Here is a 16,756-nt window from a genome sequence, read left to right on the forward strand (position 1 = left end):
AGCGAATAAACACCCCCTTAATCACGTGCATATACCCGTAACCTTTATTCACAATTCCATTTATGTGATTACCCCAATGAAGATCTTACCTAGGTACAGTTATCCCCGTAAGGAACTTCACCCCATCAACGCAGTTATTAAAACTGAGAGTACGTTTCCTATTTATCTGTGAAACTCCGACCTGACTTTTAACCCCGTTTATCATCATACCATTGCCTACTGTCCATGTTACAACATTATTGAAATCATTTTGATGTTTCTCACAATCTAGTAACTAATTTATCACTCTATACAGAATAACATCATCCAAGAAAGCCTTATCTCTGATTTCACTTCTTTACTAATACCATCTATATATATAAAATAAGAGTTTTGTCTGTACATTGCTCAGAATTTGAAAAGAATGGCATTTCTGTATCGGTCATATCCATAGTAACAAGGAAATGGACTTTTTACTTTTCCGTAATGTCTGTCTGTCTGTCTGTCTGTCTGTCTGTCTGTCTGTCTGTCTGTCTGTCTGTCTGTCTGTCTGTCTGTCTGTCTGTCTGTCTGTCTGTCTGTCTGTCTGTCTGTCTGTCTGTCTGTCTGTCTGTCTGTCTGTCTGTCTGTCTATACACGCATCACGAGAAATCGGCTGAAGAGAATTTAATGAAAATCGGTATGTGAAGTCGGGGGATTAGCCACTACAATCATTTTACTCACGCTGAGTGAAATGGTAGTTTAGGGGACGGACGAAAATGAATTCTCAAATATTTATATTATTAGGGGTCCTACCGTTAATACCACATAACTAAAGTAGTTATATAGAATCAAATATTCGATCATTTATTTCATACATTGTTACCGTACCGGCTTTGATAATACCCACAGATACTGTATTCATGAATTTGTATGTTTGTTGCCAAGTCCATATCAACGCCGAGCCACGAGAAAATGGGTTAACAGAATTTAATGAAAGTCGGTATATAGAGTCGGGGAATGAGAAAGTACAGTCGAAGTTGTAAACAATTTTATTCGCCCTGTATGAAATTGTGGTTTAGGGGAAGGCGCCTAAAATTTAATTTTTAAATACCTATGTTATTGGTCCTATCAAAAAGTACTACGTGACAAAAGTTATAGAGAATACAGTTTCCGATCATTTATGTTTTATTCAATTTTACCGTACCGACTATGGTAAGAGTGGTACTTCAGAGTCGGAAGGAAACTAAATGTGAAGGCCTACAATACTGAAAGCGCATAACATTGATCAACAATAGCATTACATTGACCATTGTTTGCGGTGATGTTCTTTGTCTCTTATGCTGCCGCTCAACTCCGATAGATGGGATTACTGCTGCGTACCGAGTATAACAGCCTGACTGAATATTGGCGGGAAAGAAGTGTTGAGTTAGAAAACTTTCTTCTTTAGAATGCCATTCCTCTGACCGTACTGCTGGTACATAACTCACTGGTTCATCATAGCATTTCAGCTATTCGATTCCTACTCTGACGCGCTGTTTTGAATGAGCAGTGTGCACTCTTAAGGGAGAGGCTCATTTAGTAGTAGTAGTAGTAGTAGTAGTAGTAGTAGTAGTAGTAGTAGTAGTAGTCGTAGTATGACCTGGTCTAGAATTACAACTTAGGCATATTCAAAATTATAGCAGCACAATTCACTAAATAACTCAAAATAACCCTGAAAAGAGCCTTACCTTAAAAAGAGTTCTTCCTCTTCACTTTTATTAAATTCTACATTCATTTTGTTCAAAATTAGCGGTGAAAAGGGGATTCCTCCTCTGGCTTGGAGGAAAAAGTAGCCTCCAATTTAGATTTTTCCGCCGCCAGTGTAGTGAATTGAGATTTTCCGACTCATCGGTTACTCCTAGTAAACAGATTACTAAAAGGGCATAGTTTTTGCCCTGGGACTCTCCACTATTCGACACCCCCCTCCCCTCCGACAAAAGACTAAGAGTTTTCACGGATCACGGTTGTCTGAGGCTTGGTCATTCCAGCTCTGGAACTTTCGACTGTTAAATTAACAGCGTAGTACTGTTCGTTAAAAGCGAGAAAATGTGTGGTTTTTCATTTGATCGAGACTTTCATGCGAAATCATTGCTTTTACTCGCGCCATTCCTACTGACGTCATTGACCTATGTCAAATGTAAAAAGGCAGGCGGAGAGTGAGTGTCTGCCAATCATTGCTTTTACTCGCGCCATTACTACTGACGTCATTGTAATGACGTATGTTAATTTCAGTTGGGTAAACCACTAAGACAGTCTTTCTGAGGATGTAAAAAGGCAGGCGGAGAGTGAGTGTCTGCCATTATAATGCAATTCCCCAACCTGATTGTGACTGATGGTAGGCAAGTGGACCTACCATTACAATGAAAATTCCCTAACGCAGTCTTCATATGAGAAAATACGTTTGGTGATTTCTCCGTCGCATTTCTAGGATAACGTCAAGAGCTGTGCAATTTAATACAGTCTTGCTCACAACGTGTACTCTACCTAACCTAAAATTCTGTATACAGTGTAGAATTCCATAGCGAAGCACGGGTACATCAGCTAGTTTATATATAGAAGGTAACACAAAGGTCCAATAATAGTGCCTAGAGGAATTCCCCTCTTAATTATTACAGGTTTATTAAAGCTTTGCCTACTCTAATTTTCTGAGATCTATTTTCTAGAAATATAACCGCCCATTCAGACACTCTTTTGTCTAGTCCAATTGCACTCACTTTTATCAGTAGTCTCCCATGATCTACCCTATCAAATGCCTTAGATATGCCAATCGCGATACAGTCCATTTGACTTCCTGAATCCAAGATATCTGCTATATCTTGCTGGAATCCTACAAGTTGAGCTTCAGTAGAATAACATTTCCTAATCCCGAACTACCGGGCGAGTTGGCCGTGCGCTTAGGAGCGCACAGCTGTGAGTTTGCATCCAGAAGATAGTGGGTTTGAGCCTAACTGTCGGCAGCACTGAGGATGATTTTCCCATGGTTTCCTTATTTCACACCAGGCAAGTGCTGGGGATGTACCTTAATTAAGTCCACGGCCACTTCCTTCCCACTCTTAGACCTCTCCTATCCCATCGTCACCATAAGACCTATCTGCGTTGGTGCGACTTAAAACAAATTGTAACAAAACGTAAAACCGAACTGCCTTCTATCAAACCAGTTATTGATTTCGGAAGCATGTCTAATATAATCAGAAACAATGCTTTCCTAAAGCTTACATGCAATGCATGTCAAACTGACTGCCCTCTAATCTTCAGCTTTATGCCTATCACCATTTCCTTTATACACAGGGGCTACTATAGCAACTCTCCATTTATTTGGTATAGTTTCTTCATCCAAACAATAATCAAATAAGTACTTGAGATACGGCACTATATCTCAACCCATTGTCTTTAGTATATCCCCAGAAATCTTATCAATTCCGCCTGCTTTTCTAGTTTTGAGGTTTTTATCTTATTGTAAATGTCGATGTTATCATAGGCAAACACCTCCCATTTCCGGACATTATCCTTGTAACCAACAATCTTTACATACTGCTAACTGAATACTTCTGCCGTTTGAAGATCCTCGCATACACACTCCGCTTGTTCATCAATGATTTCTGGAATTTCCTACTTGGAACCTGTTTTTGCCTTGAAGAACCAATATATATACCCTTCCATTTTAACTCAAATTTGTATCACTGCCAACTATGCTTGCCATCATGATTTTCTTAGCTGAATTATTTGCCAGATTCAATTTCCTTACTTTGCGTCGTCTTCACAGCGATGTTTGCCTTGACTATTTAACAGACAGACTGACTTTAAATCTACAATAATAAGCGTCACATTGTCAGCAACCCGCCAATACGTAACAAACAAAAATCAACATTGAATGTTATAGCGGGTACATTTCTCCGAAAATGTTATCAAAATACGTCGTTTTATATGATATGTCGTAATAAGTGACGTCATAGTAACCGAGGTTTTAAGCACAGTGTTTATTTAGGATTTATACGGGACCATCAGATTTCACCGTTATGCCCAATACGTCGTTAAATGCCGTTTCGACTGTATCAACACAATGAAAACACAAATGAGGACTAAAGCACAGTAAAATCTACGCACAAGGACAAAAGCATGTCGCTTCCTGTTATTCACCTTCGAAATAGGACATTTAAGAACTCTCCACTGTATAACTCGGGATGCCATCATTCCGAAATCTGAGGTTCAAACCTCAGGAACTACGAGTGCCTATCCGGTGTAATTATTCCTCCCAGTTTATTCGTCAACAATTCGCCAAATGTGACAATAATTTATTTATATAGCCTAAGGCATCGATCACAATTCTAAGTCAAATGAATACAATTACACACTTTAGTACAGATTATACGACAGTAGGTTGTCATACACGTTATTGTCACAGAAACATGGAAGAGAACACAAATTCCATAAGAGGCAGTATTGCAAGAACATAGTATTCAGTTCTTAAATTCATTTGCGTCATTGCAGTTTATTGATGGGTTTAAGTTATTTTTGAATCTATCTTTTGGTCCAAAATATTATTCTTAAGTACCATATTAGATAAGATAGTACCCGAATCCCATAATCTCGGAAACAACAGATCCGGGAGTGGGTATTGTTTATTGTAATCGTTTCTTAACCTATAGTGTAACCGTCCAGGCTTCTCCAGCCATACTAATTTATTATACAGTCCTATTACGTGATATCACTCGATATCAAGAATATCCGCCATCGGTAATTATTCATAAAGACATATGAATTTAACTTCAATCAATTGTAAATAAGGCTCTTGGAATCATATTGTATACATTAGAACATAATTTATTTTTTAAATTATAAGATAGGAATTCATCATATATTGCGAACATGGTCAATATGTTGAGACATATTTTGTATCATTTCATCCCATACTTGTGTACACGGAAAAGTTATTCTTGAAGTGGGAAATGTATGATGAGACATTGGGTTTAACTCATGAGTACTGTATTATACAGCGAACCGCGTGCAAGGCTAGCGCAAGCTACCGACTACTTCGTCGCCACGCCTACTTGTTACGGGTGAAGAATGAAGAGAGGGAAGATATGAGATCGACGAATCAGATGCTTCGTTGTATAGAGACTGGGTATGGAGCAGTTGCCAAGAGTGGGGAGAGCTCCTGTATATTATCTTGCGCGGAGCAATCCACAACTACTTTATTATTTTTGTGACAGTGAGTGTTCGCTTCGAGACACAAACATTTTCGGAACAGTGAGTTGTCGCTTCAAGACACAGTACGTAGCTGCTGTGATGTTGTCGGATCAGGGTGAGACGAAACAAGCATACGGCTTGTTAAATATTCTATAATTATTCTGGGCGAAGGACTACGTTAGTTCAAGTCCACGGAACTTGGTAAAAGTCTGTATTGTATCAGTAGAATAGCTAAGTTGGTTTAAGATTTCTGATAAGATGGAAAAATTCACAACACTGAATTTTCTCCTCATACGATTAACGGTGATCAATTTTCACAAGCATAGGGCCAATGTCTAATTTAAAGACTAGGCAATTAGGGAGTGCTAGTCCAGATAGCCCAAACCATATCGCAGAAGGAAGGAAGGATGTCCATGGAACCAGTCTACAACGAGAAAAGCGGAACGAGTAACCACGGAATACAGATGACCTCAACGGAAGCTACAATTGGTGAGCCACAATTAGACAATGCAAGCAATAGTAAATTACAATAACGTTAAATTCTTAATTCCCTCCAATCTAAAAGGTACTTTTCCGACTCATCTCATTTTTTTTGTTTAATAAATTCATTTGACCAAATATTGCGTTAATTTTCTTCCTCAAAGCGATACTTAATGGGTAATTATTTAAAATCCTACCCCTGTGATTTAAGTATAAGTCTCTATGCTATTAAATATAAATTTTGCTATACAGTTTTGTTTAAAACTGTAACGCTGGCGCCCAAACAATGCATAGAGAAATGGGAAACCAAGGAGTGATAATTGATTCTATTTGCGTGGCAATTTGCGGGCAGCCACATATAGTTTATATTTATATTCATGTGTCCCTAGCTATTAACTTTCGTCTCATCATGTGTGAAGCATAGGAGAGAGAACAGTTACAATAGTATAATTATAAAACGTAGACAAAACACCAATGAAGAAGTGTCCGAAAAACATCATAAGCTTAAACCAAATTTTAACACTTGAATGATTAAGAATGTACAGAAAAAGAATGGCCTGAAATGAATCTTAGTAGTAGTAGTAGTAGTAGTTGTATTTATTCACTCATTACGTTGATCACATATTTACAGGACTCTTATTTATATACGTAACTGTTGTAATAACATTATTACTTGAGAAAAATTCATCTTATAACTAAACCGCGTATATTACAGAAGTATTATTATTATTATTATTATTATTATTATTATTATTATTATTATTATTATTATTATTATTATTATTATTATTATTATTATTATTATTACTGTACGGGCTGGTACACCTCTACGCCGCACATTTGAATTTTCCGCCTTAAAGTACTCCTCTACAGGAGAAACTGTGAACTTAAAACTGGATCTACTTAAACTTTTGCTCTGAAGATGTCACTGTGTTAATTTCGACGTGTTTTTGTTTGCTGTTTATCAACAAGTTTGGACATTGTCTCATAGATGTCTGTACTAAAAAAACTATGATCATGCAACCTGGTGCGAATTGAGGGAACTTTCTTGAAGATATTTTGTACTCATAAGTTTTCTTATTACTAAATTTCGTTCTTTCATTTATGGGTTGGCAATATTAATCTTTTCTTTCCGCTAGTTTTGAAGTTAGCCAATCAATTATTTATGTAATTAATTTTTGACTAATCGTGTTTTTCTTCTTCGATTTTGTGGGTAACTGTGTACTGTAGCCAATAAACGCCTGTGGGGGTGTCTTAATTACTCATGAAAGGTCTCGAATTTTCCCCGAGGGTATAAAAACTGCAGATTTTCTTGTCTCTGGGCCACTTCATCAACATTTAACTTAGTGCATGGACGCGTAGCAGGAGGCGGGAAGCGGCTCTTTCTTCTGGCAGCAGTTCTTCAGTAAAGTAATGGCCACTTAACATCTTTATCTCTTGCTAGCTCAGCAGTTTAACCCGCGAGGAAGGTCCGAAACCTTTACTATGTAACCTATCTTCAAACATGTGATTTTCGGTCGCCTTTGTAAAACTTCACATATCTTTAACTGTAATTCGGGGATAGGGAGTGTTTTACCCTCTCGAGCTCCCCTTCATATTGGTTTGAGGTGACTACGTTTTGTAATTGGTTTTCTTCCTTTCTGTAATGTCTTAAATTTTCCTTATACGAGCCACCTCCATAGTTTAGGAATAGCCCCTGTTCCATCAGCCTTGTGCCTCTTAGGTTTTATGAAGTTTCATTTAGGAGTGCAAGTACACGCCTCCATTCATTTTGTATTTTGGGCCATTTACTTAACCTATTATTTTTCTACTAAGGCTCAGTAGGTCGGGTACGAGATATCCCCGCTTCATTTGATGTAAGTTGTGCTTTGAGGGCAATTAAGTGTTAAATCTGGTATGGTCTGGTAATAGGCATGAAAAATTGAAAGCGGTACAGCTCTTTTATTTGTGGTAAAAGTGCCTCTAGGAGGCCTGATATGGTTTTTGGAGCAAATGCTCCTTGAATGAAGGGTTTTTCAGCCCTTTGGACAAAAATGTGCCTTGGTAAAGTCGGGCAAGTAGCTAAAGGATTGTAAAAATTGGGGCTCGAAGCCCAGAACTTGCAAAGACCCCTAAACTTGTGCTTTCGTGCTCTTTGTTTGTAAAATTATACCTTGTACCTGAACTTTCATTGTTATTTCACCTAGTGGAAGTTTGTTAAATCGTGTTATCTATTGAAAATAGAACCTTCAGTAAAATCTTAAGTTTAGTTTCATATTGTAGAAGCAGCCATTCCAGCCCGCACCTTCTTTCACCTCTGCATTCCACGGGTAACCCCATAACAAGTGGTAGCAGAGCATGGTTGAATGGGTCTCATTTAAGCCCCTTTTGACGGCTAAACATTGCATTTAATTTGAACTCTAACAATTTTCTCAGTTGCTGGAATTTTCTTTTCCAAATTTCTAAATTTGTCAAGCTTTTGCCATCATGTCCGGCCCTCGCGAAGTCCTCCATCCCGGCTCTTTGCGCAAAGAGGAAATGACTTATGAATTAACCATCAGAAATGTTCAATCTGGGGGCACGGTTGCGGGCGATAGCACCAAACGTAAGGATTCCCTTGTTTTGCCGATTAGTATCCCAACCTCGCGAGAGAAAGATATTGATGACACTCTCTCCACGATCACTGACAATACTACTGAGCTAGCATCTGTAGTTAGTTTTTTAAGTAAGTAATCCATCTCCAAACCAACTTAAAAGAGTACAGGCTTGACTACACCATTTTTATAATAGGGTGAGCGATCTATTGTCTCTTAAGTTAAATGAACTTCAGGGGATGGAGGCGAGTGCTCTTGTTGAACACCTTTCTAAAATGTCCAGTAAGGTTAGTCAATTGTTATCTGGATCTGCTACTCCCAAAACCGACCAGCCCACGGTGGTAAATATCGTAAATGAGGAGGAGTCTTCCAAGGGGGAAGAAAGTAGAAAATCCGTAGGAGTCCTACAAATATCTGCCCCATTAGAAGCTGAGTCCGGTCGTCGTACATCCATTCATCCATTTGTTTTGAATAATGCATTCTCTGACACAGCTTTTCCGCCCCCTAGGCCTTTACCTACTATGTCACCCGGGTTCTGTAGTTTGCCTCATCCTTTAGCGATGTTGCTTAGGGGTATTTCCAAGTTTTCCGTTAACTCTACTAGTGATGTCATTTCATTTTTAAGATTTTTGGTTGAATTTCAAGGTCACGCTCTAGTGTTTTCTCTTTCTCCGTGTCAAATTCTTCAAATTATTTACCCCTACGCCATAGGCGTCCTCTCAGACAAAATAGTAAAAGCTGAACAATCATCTATAGAAGACTTCCACGCCCACCTGTTAGCTAATTTCATTCCGGCTAGGGCAAGTCCTCTATAATACAGAAGAACTATTACAGAGTACAGCGACTGGATGAAACTTGGCCGACTTCATCCAAGATATTAAGTTTTACACAAGGGTATTTCCTCTTCATTTCCCTGAAGATCAGATCGTACAGGCAATTGTGGAAGGAATTTCACCACCCCACAGGTCATATCTGTGTTTTGCGTCACGTCCTCAAACCTTTGCTGAGTTAGAGGCTATGGCTGTCTCAGCCGAAGGAGTTAGATATGTCGACACCTTACGCGTCGGGAAGGAGCCCCCTCCGTCGTCAAGTATTTTTTGGCCTCCACCTCGCCGAACCATCGCAACCCGCAAATGTTATGCTTGTGGGTCTGCAGATCATCTCCGGAACAAGTGTCCTTTGGTTAAATCTAACGGGACAAAGAACGGAGCAAGGTCATCACAAGGATGTTTCAAGTGCGGTTCATTTAATCACATTGCCAAGAATTGTCCTAATACTAATAGCACCCCCCTCCTGCTCAACTTCTGGTGCAACTTCCAACAACACCAAAAATCAAAAGTGACTATTGGCATCGGCTGAGTCGGCACATTCATCTTTCCAAGGCTCAGCCCCGTTTAAAGCCTCTGAAAGCTTGGAATAGAATAGAAGTTCTTCTAAACTGGCAGTGGAATGCCCTAAAGAAAGGCTTAGGATTGCGGCGGAGACCCCTGCACTTATATATTTTCTGAAAATTGAATTGAATGATGAACCCGTCACCGCTCTATTAGACTCGGGCAGTGTTTGTTCCATTATTTCGGCTGAATGGTATCTAAATTAAAATCTGTTTGTAAATGTTCTGATTATTGTTCGTCTTCGGTTCAATGCGTTTCGGCAAACTCCTCTCCATTAGAAATTTGAGGTTTTATCTTTGCCAAAATTAGGATTGACAAATTTACTTGGAAAGTAAAATTGTTTGTGGCTAAGCATTTGTCTTGCCTCATTATATTAGGAGCAGACTTCATGTCTCACACTGGTCTTGTGCTCGACATTCAGAGCAAGTCGTGCACTTTCAAATTTGCTAGTAATTTCAAAATCCCCTTATTAAAATGTAATTCTGTGTCATGTTCATCTGTTTCGCCCACCCAGGATGAGATGTTGTTAGACCTTAGACATCTTCCTGAGGAGCAGGCTGAGAGTATTCGTAAGTTGTGTCAGTCGTTTCCAGATGTTTTCTCCGATACTGTTGGTGTTACTGACCTTATCGAATACAAGATTGAGGTTACGGATTCGATCCCTGTTAGGTTCCCACCCTATAGGTTATCTCCTCCTAAAATGAAGGCTCTGAAGGGGTTCATCGATCAAATACTGAAAGATGGTATAATTCGGCCCTCTAAGTCGGCATATTCATCGCCTATTTTCTTAGTCCCAAAACCCCAAGGTGGCTTCAGGCCTGTGATTGACTATAGGACTTTAAATCGGAAGGTGGTGTTACAATCTGTGCCACTTCCCGACCTTCACTCTTGTTTTTCATGGATTCGTAAAGCTAAGTTCTTCACAATCTTAGACCTTAATCAGGCTTAAAATCAGATCCCTCTAGCTGAAGAATCCAAACACCTTACACCTTTTGCCACGGATTGGAACTTGTATGAGTACAACCGCGTACCTTTCGTGCTCCCCACGGGAGCAGCTGTGCTTACGAGACTGCTAGATAGGGTCTTCTCCGACATCAAATTCGAGTACTTATACCATTATCTTGATGATGTCGCCATATTTTCGAAGACCTTTGAAGAACACCTAGATCATCTGAAAGAGGTCCTTTTCGCCTTCCTAAGGCAGGGTTAACCGTGAAGTTATCTAAGGTTGCTTTCGCTAAGCCTTCCATGTCATTTCTAGGGCATATTGTATCGCCCGATGGTGTCGCAGTGGATCATTCTAGAACACAGGCCATCCGTGCTTTAAACCTCCCAAGGACATCAAAGGTATTGCCAGATTCATTGGTATGGTGAATTTCTTCAGGAAATGTATTCCTAACTTCGCTAACAGAGCGGCGCCCTTGAACCTAAGGCGTCAAATTCGAGTGGGGACCTTCTCAACAAGCCGCTTTCGAAGACCTCAAATTAGCTCTTTGTAATGCCCCTGTCCTTGCTAAGCCTGATTTCTCGAAGAAATTCATCGTTCAAACCGACGCGTCGTCGTCGGCGGTGGCTACAGTCCATCTTCAAGAGACTAAACTAGAGAGGCGATCCATCGCCTATGCATCTAGGACATTATCGGCTCAAGAAGCCAAGTATTCCATCTATGAACTTGAAGGTATGGCAGTCTTATTTGCACTAGAGTAGTTCCGCCTCTATCTGGAACACGTTAAGTTCGAATTGGAAACAGATATAAAAGCCTTAAGTTGGGTCTTAGCCAGGCCGCGTCGTACTGGTCGTATAGCCCGCTGGGCCATCAGAATTTCTGCCTTCCAGTTTGATGTTAGGCATATGAGAGGATCTGAAAATGTTGTGGCGTACGGACTAAGCCGTATGTTTTCTAATGACGTAGAGACCTGTGAACAGGAAGACAGTTCTTCACTTAACGAGTCCACACCCTCTGGTGTAAATGCCATTCTAACTGATGTCCCCATGTTGTTTAGAGATATTGAAAAATATCAATGCGAAGATCCAGTGCTGGCTCCTATTATGGAAATCCTTTCTTCTGGGGAACATGTCGTCCCTTATGTATTGAGGAATGGTGTTTTATGTTGCCCGTCGAGGCATGATAAGACGATGAAAGTTGTGGTTCCAGCTGTTCTTGTACCTATGATCTTCAAGTACTATCATGAGACCCCTTTAGGGGGGCATTTAGGCATCTTCAAAACCCGAGAAAAGATCCGAGATACACTGACTGACAGAGCAAATGCAACACCAAGAAGGAGTGGTCAGAACTTTATGCCAATTGCAGGGTAGACTGACGTCACTGAGGTATGCTCATGATGTGAAATGCGCCGCTGTGCTGCGCACGTAGCGAACGATAAATGGGACACGGCGTTGGCGAATGGCCCACTTCGTACCGTGATTTCTCAGCCGACAGTCATTGTAGAACGTGTTGTCGTGTGCCACAGGACACGTGTATAGCTACGAATGCCAGGCCGCCGTCAACGGAGGCATTTCCAGCAGACAGACGACTTTACGAGGGGTATGGTGATCGGGCTGAGAAGGGCAGGTTGGTCGCTTCGTCAAATCGCAGCCGATACCCATAGGGATGTGTCCACGGTGCAGCGCCTGTGGCGAAGATGGTTGGCGCAGGGACATGTGGCACGTGCGAGGGGTCTAGGCGCAGCCCGAGTGACGTCAGCACGCGAGGATCGGCGCATCCGCCGCCAAGCGGTGGCAGCCCCGCACGCCACGTCAACCGCCATTCTTCAGCATGTGCAAGACACCCTGGCTGTTCCAAGATCGACCAGAACAATTTCCCGTCGATTGGTTGAAGGAGGCCTGCACTCCCGGCGTCCGCTCAGAAGACTACCTTTGACTCCACAGCATAGACGTGCACGCCTGGCATGGTGCCGGGCTAGAGCGACTTGGATGAGGGAATGGCGGAACGTCGTGTTCTCCGATGAGTCACGCTTCTGTTCCGTCAGTGATAGTCACCGCAGACGAGTGTGGCGTCGGCGTGGAGAAAGGTCAAATCCGGCAGTAACTGTGGAGCGCCCTACCGCTAGACAACGCGGCATCATGGTTTGGGGCGCTATTGCGTATGATTCCACGTCACCTCTAGTGCGTATTCAAGGCACGTTAAATGCCCACCTCTACGTGCAGCATGTGCTGCGGCCGGTGGCACTCCCGTACCTTCAGGGGCTGCCCAATGCTCTGTTTCAGCAGGATAATGCCCGCCCACACACTGCTCGCATCTACCAACAGGCTCTACGAGGTGTACAGATGCTTCCGTGGCCAGCGTACTCTCCGGATCTCTCACCAATCGAACACGTGTGGGATCTCATTGGACGCCGTTTGCAAACTCTGCCCCAGCCTCGTACGGACGACCAACTGTGGCAAATGGTTGACAGAGAATGGAGAACCATCCCTCAGGACACCATCCGCACTCTTATTGACTCTGTACCTCGACGTGTTTCTGCGTGCATCGCCGCTCGCGGTGGTCCTACATCCTACTGAGTCGATGCCGTGCGCATTGTGTAACCTGCATATCGATTTGAAATAAACATCAATTATTCGTCCATGCCGTCTGTGTTTTTTCCCTAACTTTCATCCCTTTCGAACCACTCCTTCTTGGTGTTGCATTTGCTCTGTCAGTCAGTGTATGTTCATTTGGAAAGGTATGGACGGTGAAATTCGAGAATTGGTAAAAGCTTGTAAATCTTGTTGGCTTAATAAACCCACCATGTCCACTAAGCTAGGTCTATTGTCTTTTCATCAAGCGTCGTGCCCCATGGAACGTCTTTATATCGACTACGTAGAACCCTTCCCCCAATCAAACGGGAATGCCAACAAATTCATCCTTGTGTGTTGATGGTTTCACAGGATTTTCCTGGTTATTTCCGACTAAGCTGGCTACCGCTCAGTCCACTATTTCTTGTTTAACTTCCATCTTTGCTTCTTTCGGTCCGTGCCAATATATTGTTTCTGACAATGCTAAGGCTTTCACCTCCAATCTATTCCGTAAATTCTGTCTTTACCTGTCCATCTCTCATATAACTTCTTCTGCGTACTATCCTCAACCATCTCTGGCTGAACGGGTCAATCGTAATCTGAGATCGGCTCTTATTGCCTATCATCATGATGAACATTCTAGGTGGGTTACGTCCCTGCATTGGTTGGCCTTCGCTTTGAATTCAGCGGTTCATGAATCTCATAAGTTCACTCCTGCTTCGTTGATGTTTAAGTTCGTACCCAACACACCGCTCTCTAACTTTTGGTCTCTTAGTGATATTCTACCTGAGACAATAGATCCCGATAATATTAGAGATCTATGGAAGAAGGCTAAGGCCAATCTTAAAGTTTCTCATGAAAAGGTTAGGGAAAGACATGATCGTGGACGGAGGCCCACCAATCTAAAGGTAGGAGATCAAGTCATGATTAAGAACTTTGTTCCCGCTGGCAAGCTTGCCCCCAGATTTCATGGGCCGTGCATTATTTTAGATTTCCTTACTCCGGTTACGTTGTTGGTGAGAAATCCAGCCACAGGGAGGATATTTAGAGTTCACCTATCGCAGGTGAAACCTGTGTAATATCCTGTTTAACTTAGTCATTAACATCTTTGTTATATTTTAAGGCCTCCTGCTCTTGGATGAATATCACTGTGACTATGTGTTAATTGTACGATCTTTCCCTCCGGTTATTCTGCTGTCCTTTCCCTTGCGGCCATTACCAAGCTCCCGTCTCCTGCTAAAGCATACCAGTGGCTATAATTTTCCACGCAGCTGGCCCCTCAGCCTCACCAAAAAGATCTTACCGTAAAATAAAAGTCACCAACAAATTCTGCCGCCGAGATCTGACAGTTTCAGTGCCCCGCAGCCGTTCGTCGCAGTACAGCCACCGAAGTGGGGAAGGGCCCACTCCACTCCCGTGATGTCTTCCTGTGTACGGCGCGCCGGAGTCCATCTCCCGGCAAAGGCTAATGTGCGGCGCACCAACCGCCAGCTTATCTGGGGACTGTAAATAAACTTCGCATCTGCGGCGTCTTTCACCACGACTACCCCTCTCATAGTACCGGGAGAGAGGTATCTCAGGGTGCTTGAGGGTCCGGGCGACCTCGACTGGTCATCGGCAGCGGCGGCTGGCCTTGGCGTCAAAATTTTCATCATGTAGTTGGCATTCTAAGGCAACAAAGACTCTCTCAAGCCGGAGTTCAACTAACTCCTAACTATCTACTTCAAAAAAGGAGACTTAAAAAAATTGTGGTTTAAATGTTCTTCAAAATTCTTCTACAAAACTTTGGAAATTCTTAATGCCTCCTCCATATTCTCCCACAATCTGTTTGCAAGGAAGCAGAAATTTTCTTCAATTGATGATTAAATTTTGTTAAAAAACTTCTTCTGTGTCACCCCGTGGAAGGACATTTAGGGGGGGGAGTGCTGTACCGGCTGGTACACCTCTACGCCGCACATTTGAATTTTCCGCCTTAAAGTACTCCTCTATAGGAGAAACTGTGAACTTACAACTGGATCTACTTAAACTTTTGCTCTGAAGATGTTACTGTGTTAATTTCGACGTGTTTTTGTTTACTATTTATCAAGAAGTTTGGACATTGTCTCATAGATGTCTGTACTAAAAAACTATGATCATGCACCCTGGTGCGAAGTGAGGGAACTTTCTTGAAGATATTTTATACTCATAAGTTTTCTTATTACTAAAGTTCGTTTCTTCATTTGTGGGTTGGCAATATTAATCTTTTCTTTCCGCCATTTTGAAGTTAGCCAGTCAATTATTTCTGTAATTAACTTTTGACTAATCGTGTTTTTCTTCTTCGATTTTGTGGGTAACTGTGTACAGTAGCCAATAAACGCCTGTGGGGGGTGTCTTAATTATTCATGAAAACTCTCGAATTTTCCCCGAGGGTATAAAAACTGCAGATTTTCTTGTCTCTGGGCCACATCATCAATATTTAACTTAGTGTATGGACGTGTAGCAGGAGGCGGGAAGCGCCTCTTTCTTCTGGAAGCAGTTCTTCAGTAAGGTAATGGCCACTTAACATCTTTATCTCTTGCTAGCTCAGCAGTTTAACCCGCGAGGAAGGTCCGAAACCTTTACTATTAAACCTATCTTCAAACATGTAATTTTCGGTCGCTTTTGTAAAACTTCATATATCTTTAACTGTAAGTCGGGGATAGGGAGTGATTTACCCTCTCGAGATCCCCTTCATATTGTTTTGAGGTGACGACGTTTTGTAATTGGTTTTCTTCCTTTCTGTAATGTCTTAAATTTTCCTTATACGAGTCACCTCCATAGTTTGGGAATAGCCCCTGTTCCACCAGCCTTGTGCCTCTTAGGTTTTATGAAGTTTCATTTAGGAGTGCAAGTACACGCCTCCATTCATTTTTTATTTTGGGCCATTTACTTAACCTATTATTTTTTCTACTAAGGCTCAGTAGGTTGGGTACGAGATACCCCCGCTTCATTTCATGTAATTTGTGCCTTAAGGGCAATTAAGTGTTAAATCTGGTATGGTCTGGTAATAGGCGTGAAAAATTGAGAGTGGGCCAGCTCTTTTATTTGTGGTAAAATAGCCTCTAGGAGGCCTGATATGATTTTTGGAGCAAATGCTCCTTGAATGAATGGTTTTTCTGCCCTTTGGACAAAAATGTGCCTTGGTAAAGTTGGGCAAGTAGCTAAAGGATTGTAAAAATTGGGGCTTGAAGCTCAGAACTTGTAAAGACCCCTAAACTTGTGCTTTCGTGCTCTTTTTTGTAAAATTATACCTTGTACCTGATCTTCCATTGTTATTTCACCTAGTGAATGTTTGTTAAATCGTGTTATATTGTAAATAGAACCTTCAGTAAAATTTTAATTTTAGTTTCATATTGTGGATAGACCCATTCCAGCCCGCACCTTCTTTCATTTTGCATTCCACGGGTAACACAGTAACAATTATTATTATTATTATTATTATTATTATTATTATTATTATTATTATTATTATTATTATTATTATTATTATTATTATTATTATTATACATAACAAAATCACACCAACCTCAACAGAGTCGAGTAGATATCAGTAAAATACCACGTAAGGTGAAACCTTGTGTGTGGTAATTT

This window comes from Anabrus simplex, chromosome 1 (assembly GCF_040414725.1).
Source record: "Anabrus simplex isolate iqAnaSimp1 chromosome 1, ASM4041472v1, whole genome shotgun sequence".
In the NCBI taxonomy this organism is placed as follows: Eukaryota; Metazoa; Arthropoda; class Insecta; order Orthoptera; family Tettigoniidae; genus Anabrus; species Anabrus simplex.